We start from the raw sequence: 6,403 nt of genomic DNA on the forward strand, positions 1-6,403 counted from the left end.
CTTCATCCACCCATCCATCTGTACATCCACTCACCTGTCCCTTCATCCACCCATCCATCTGTACAGCCACCTGTCCCTTCATCCGCCCATCCATCTGTACATCTACCTGTCCCTTCATCCACCCATCCATCTGTACATCCACTCACCTGTCCCTTCATCCACCCATCCATCTGTACATCCACCTGTCCCTTCATCCACCCATCCATCTGTACAGCCACCCACCTGTCCCTTCATCCACCCATCCATCTGTACAGCCACCTGTCCCTTCATCCACCCATCCATCTGTACATGCATCCACTTGTCCATTCATCCACCCATCCATCCATTCATCCAGTCATCTATCTAAGTGTCCATTCTTCAAATCCTATTGAGGGCCACACATTTTTCTAAGTATTAATGATACTCTAGGGTGCAAAAGAGACAAAACCTCTGCCCTCATGGATTGGTGGAGAGGCAATAAATAAGATAAAATGGAATAATGGAAGATGATGAGTGCTGAGATGAGTCAAACAGTGAAGAAGAGTAAGGAGTGTGTGTGTGTTGAACCTGGGGAGAGTGGATGACAAACTTGAGATGAAAGAGCCAGAGAAAAGCTCACTGAGAAGGTGACATTTGAGCAAGACAAAGAATGTAAGGAAGCACATCATAAAAATTGGTTAGAGGTGAGCATGCCACGCAGAAGGAATGGCTGATGCAAAGGTGTTGAATGTTCAAGTCCCTGGCATGTTTAGGATGCAGGCAGGAATCAGGTGAGGGAGGAGCAGACAGAAGGAGGGAGAGTCAAGTAGGATCTGTGTCAGAAGCTGAAGGGGACACAATGGGAGAACTTCGTTGGTTGTTGTAAGGATTTGATACAGGTTTTCCTCTAGCAGAGAGGGGAGACTTTGGAGGCTTGAGGAGTGTGACCTAAAACCCGAGACATGTCTTTAAAAGGTTCTTCTGGCTGGTAGGTTTGGGGAGGGTGTCAAAAATGGAAGTGGGGCATTTGGGAACTACTGCATCATCTGAATGACAGATTGGGACCGGGGTGACAGAGGTACGGTCCTAAGAAGTGGTAACATTCAGAATATAATTTGAAAGTAAAGCTGATGAAATTTGTCATTGAACTGGGTTTGGGTGAGAAAGAAGGGGGACAGAAAGATCTCAGTCCTGAACACCTGAAAGGATGGAACTGGCATTTACTGAGAAAAGAAAGGTTGTAGGTAGGGGAGATTTGGCATAGGGCTCTGTTTGGAATATATTAAGTCTGAGGAGTTTTAAAAATATCCAAGTGGCGGGTTAAATGGGCTATTTAGAGCTCAGGGGACAGGTACAGGCAAGAGATATAAATTTGGACATCATGGCCAGGCATGGTGGCTCACGCCTGTGATCCCAGCACTTTGGGAGGCCGAGGTGGATGGATCACTTGAGGTCAGGAGTTTGAAACCAGCCTGGCCAACATAGTGAAACCCCATCTCTACTAAAAATACAAAAATTAGCTGGGCATGGGGGTGTGTGCCTGTAATCCCGACTACCTGGGAGGCTGAGGCAGGGGAATCGCTGGAATCCAGGAGGTGGAGGCTGCAGTGAGCTGAGATCGCACCATTGCACTCCAGCCTGGGCGGCAGAGTGAGACTCTGTGTCAAAAAAAAAAAAAAAAAAAAAAAAATATGGACATCATAAGCATATTGATTTTATTTAAAGTCATGAAACTAGATGAGATCACCAAGGTAGAGAAACAAGAAGAAATGAGCCCTGGGACCCTCCTACACTTAGAAGTTGGGTAGGAAAAAAAGGAACTAGCAATGGAGACAGAGAGAGATCAGTTAGACAGAAAGAAACCCAGGAGTCTGCAGAATCTAAAAACAAAGTAAGGAATCTTTTAAAGAGGAAGGAATAACCAGTCATGTTAAATGCTATCAGCCAGTAGGACGAGGACTGGGAATAAATCACTGGATTTAGCAACACCGTATTATGGGAAACTTGAGAAGTTAGTGTTTCTGGAATGGTAGGAATGAAAGCCTGTTTAGAGTGGTTTCAAGAAAATGTAGGGGGAGAGGAATTAAAGATCATGAGTAAATAGAACTATTTCAGGGAATTTTGTTGTGAAGGAGAAGAAAGAAATGAAGGAAAATCTGGAAGGGAATAGGAACAGGAGGCAATGTTTGTTTTTCATGGAAGAAATAGCCATCAATGTGTTCACTCAAGAGGATGGCCCAGAGGCAAGGGAGAAGTGCTGGAGCAGCCTCCTGGGGCAGGTGAACAGGGCCTCAATCTAGTGCATAAGGGAAGAGCTGAGCCTGGGCAGAAATCTCCATCCTTGGTAAGTGATGAGAAGGCAGAGCAAGGGCGTGCAGATGCTGGGAGCTGGTGCAGATGCTGGTGGGAGTTTGCAGAAGTGCTTTTCCAGTGGCTTCTGCTTTCTCAGAAGGTCATCGGCTGAGGGTGAGGATGGGAGGAGGTGCTGGCAGTTTGAAAAGAAAGAATGGTAGTGAAATCATCCTCTAGGACGGTAGGAGTGAGAAAGAACTCAGTCCAATGCAGGAGGTCAGTCAGGCCACAACAGGGATGTCCTGGAGGTCTGCGGGCATGAACTTGAAGTTACAACCCTCAGCGTGAATGCGTGGTTCCCTCCAGGCCCATTAGCCACAAAGCTGCAGACACAGAGTGGGAGTTCGGTATCACCAGGTGAGATCCCAGCCAGGGGCAGCAAGAGACGGGTGAGGGAGTTGGGATTTATTCAAGGGGGTTTAGGAGGATGGAATTTATCTTGAAAACATGAAGTGGGGAAGGACAGTGAAGAGATGTGTGGGTCAGAGGATTTTCTGTTGACTGTTGGAGTTAAGGCAGCAGAGGGAAGGGCCAGGATGTAAAGAGGCAGAGGTAGAAGAGAGTAAGGCTGGAAGCTGAGATGATGGCAGGGGTTGTGGTCATGGATGTTGTGGAGATGCCTGCCTGAGACTGGATGGCAGGTGAGATCGTTGGCAGAGAACACAGGACACAGGTCACATGAAGGGGATCATCTATGTAGTTTTAGAAGTTGACAAGCAGGGTGAATGTCAAGTGGAGTGGCCATGACCCAGGGCCAGAGCCTTTGAGAACTGAAGAGGAGCAATGCGAGGCAGAGTGGGGCTGGGGTGCTGCTGCTCGATGCCAGGAGACTCATCTGTGACCGGAAGCAGCAGGGGCAACACGAGCAGCACCTCCAGCCTCCGTGACGGGAGAATCGTGGAGAAAAGCCCTTCTGAGAGGGTAGCAGGGCACAGCACCCAGGGACGATCCAGCAAAAGGGAAACTGTGCGCAGAGGAGTGCGAGATGCAGGGGATTCTGCCAGGATGCCGGGTGAGTTCTTGAGAAACTGGAGAAGGTTTCTGAGAATGAGGGAGGGAAGGAAGACAGAAATGGAATTGGGTATTTCTGGAGTGTTATGGAGATTTTGAGAGCAGGGTAATGGAGCGAGTGGGAGATGAGGGGTGATCTGGGGGGGGTGGGGCACTCCAGGGATAAAAGGCACCATAAGCTTAGACTTGAGGTCTCAAGGAAGACCACGGTGGTGAGCACAGGGGAAGTAGAGTAGGAGTCAGATCCCTCATGGAAGGCTTGGAAGCAGGAGCAACCATCTTACTCCAAGCCCAAGGGACCCTCCGTGCTCCTGTAAATGGAGATCAGCAAGCCTGGGAGGAGGCTTTTCTTCTGACTGTGCTGGGCTCGACTGCTCTTGAGCCGAGGAGCTCAGGAGGCTGGAGGGCCTATAAAGGTTGCCCCACACATGGTGCAAGGAACTGTCAGGGCCATGGGGGAGGCATTCAGGGATCATTCCCAAATGCAGCCTCCCATGGTGTCCCCAAGGCAGTTGCACCATTAGCAGTCCTGGACTGGTTTTCCACCCCAAAAGGCCAATTGGAAAACGGGAGTTGGGTTGTGAAATCAGCAGCATCAGGAAGCCTAAGGAGCTGATATATGAGAGATGGTGAGGTGAGCAAGTGCAGAGGAGAAAACTGGAGGTTGCCCTGGATGGACCAATCTGTAACTGGAGGGCTGGGTGCAGCATACCCCTGGAGACAGGAGGCTGGGGTGACCAGGAATACTGGGGAGTGATGAGTAAGGCTCACTGGAGCTGTGACCTCTGCAAAACTGAGCTGGGCCTGCAGGGAAGGGGCTAGGGGAGGGACGCCTGACCCCAGGGTAGGGACCAGGGCCCACCTAGACTTCTCAGGAGGCATGCCATGGCTGGAGCCCCGGAGGAGCAGTATGGCATTTAAGGGTGGTGCCCACAATAAAGAAGGAACCCCACGGCAATATGTTCTCAGGAACAGCCCAGCCCAGCCCAGCGATCCAGCCCTTCTCCCACCTTGCCTCCCCTAGGACAATTTCCTCTCAGGATCCACCAAACCCCCTCTATCAGGACCTAAGTATGGGAAGAAGGAAAAAGACCCACAGATGCTTAATTCTGCTCTGCACCAGTGTTTGAAAGCCACTCCTGTAGTATCAAGTGGAAGTTCTGGGTTGCATTCTTATCAAGAACATTTGCATTTCTTAATATGCCAATCAACTCCTTACTGAGTGCATTGTGTCAGGCTCCGGGCTAGCTCTTAGAAACTGTGAGCATGGTGGCAGTAACAGGCCACAGCCAAGACCTGGGATGGTGAGGCAGCTCAGGGTTCAGAAGGTGGCCCACCATGGCAAGGGAAGAGGCAACAGGAAGTTGTGGGGAGAGCCAGGACTTTGAAGTTTCCATGGGCTCAGATGTGGGGCCTCAAAACCCACTGTACTGGCACGCAACATGTCGCAGCAGGAGGCCAAGTTCTTCATGTACTGTGGCCTGGCAGGACTGGCCTTGGAGCCAGCAGAGGATCCAGTGAGCAGCTGTGGAAGCCAGAAGCAGAGAGACCAGACTGCAGCTAGAGTGTCATCTGTGACTGGCAAACTCTTCCCTCATCTTCTTGGATTTACTGCCTGCATGATTAAGCAACATACTCTTTTGAGAGTGCTGAAAAGCCTCCCTTGAAGCTTTGCTGGAGACTCTCAGTCTTAGTCCAGGGGCTACTGATGTGACAAGGAGGCTGATCCTAGTTCTATGAGCCCAGGCAAAGGTCCTGTTTACTTTGACCCCATGAAGAGATAAATCACCAAAAAGCAAATGCCATTATCTGCTTGAACATTGCATTTTCTCTTCTTCTATCATTGTTACTATTATTAGCTATCATCGGCCAAATGCTAGTTATATGACAAAAGACTTTTCCAAACACCTTAGCTTCACAATCTCCTTTACTCCCCAGGGAGGAAACATTCTTCCCATTTCGCAGTTCAAAAACCTCAGGCTTAATAAAGAAAAATAAAGAGTTGTGCATATTCTTGAGGGAGGACAAGGAGCTAAAACTCAGGTCTGATTCCGTAGCTCATAACCCCTTCTAAAATTTGTGAGGACAAATACACATAATATAAAATTGACCCCCTTAACAATTTGTAAGTGTACAGCTCAGTAGCATTAAGTACATTCACACTGTTGTGCAACCATCACCACCATCCATGTCCAGAACTTTTTCATTTTCCTAAACTGAAACTCTGCCCCCATTGAACAGTAACTTCCATTCCTTATACATCCCACTGGCCCAGGCACCCACCATTCTATTTCCTATCTCTGAATCTGACTACTCCAGGGACCTCACACAAGTGGAATCATATGGTATTTGTCCTTTTGTGACCGGCTTACTTCACTTAACAGAATATCCTCAAGGTAAGGCAGAGTCATGGGAGAGGATGTTTTCAATGCCATGACCACTGGGTTGTGGGGCTGGTGTTTTTCCTCTGTGCCACTCTGCTACTTAGGCCCACACTCTTGATTCCACTGAGGGCAGTGTGCAGACTGAACTGTGTCCCCCCCCCCCAAAGTCACATGTTGGAATCCTAACCCCCAGTATACATGGATATGAAAGTATTTGGAGATAGTGCCTTTGAAGATGTAAGTAAGGTAAAATAAGCTTATGTGGATGAATCCTAACCCAATAGGACTTGTGTCCTCATAAGAGGGCAGGACAACTAGGGATGGGAACACACAGAGGAAAGAGCACACGAGGACATAGCAAGGAGGCAGCTGTCTGCAAGCCAAGGAGGGAGGCCTCAGGAGAAACCAAACTGTTATTTACACAGCAAACACTGTGGTATTTTGTTATGGCAGCCTGAGTGGATTAACACAGACAGGGTTCTCTGTGTCACAAGATAGGATGAACATACTATCAAGATAGGATGAACAAGATAGGATGTCACATACAGGCCTCTCCCACTGGCAGTAATGCCTCTTCAGTCTTATTTGTGGCAAGGAGGACAGTGGTCACTGGCGGTCTACATTTATGTACCATACAGAGAGAGGTGTGGGTTTTAACTCCACCATGAGGACAGGCAACGGATGTTCTTTCAACATTT

This window comes from Trachypithecus francoisi, unplaced genomic scaffold (assembly GCF_009764315.1).
Source record: "Trachypithecus francoisi isolate TF-2019V2 unplaced genomic scaffold, Tfra_2.0 Lachesis_group17, whole genome shotgun sequence".
Lineage (NCBI taxonomy): Eukaryota > Metazoa > Chordata > Mammalia > Primates > Cercopithecidae > Trachypithecus > Trachypithecus francoisi.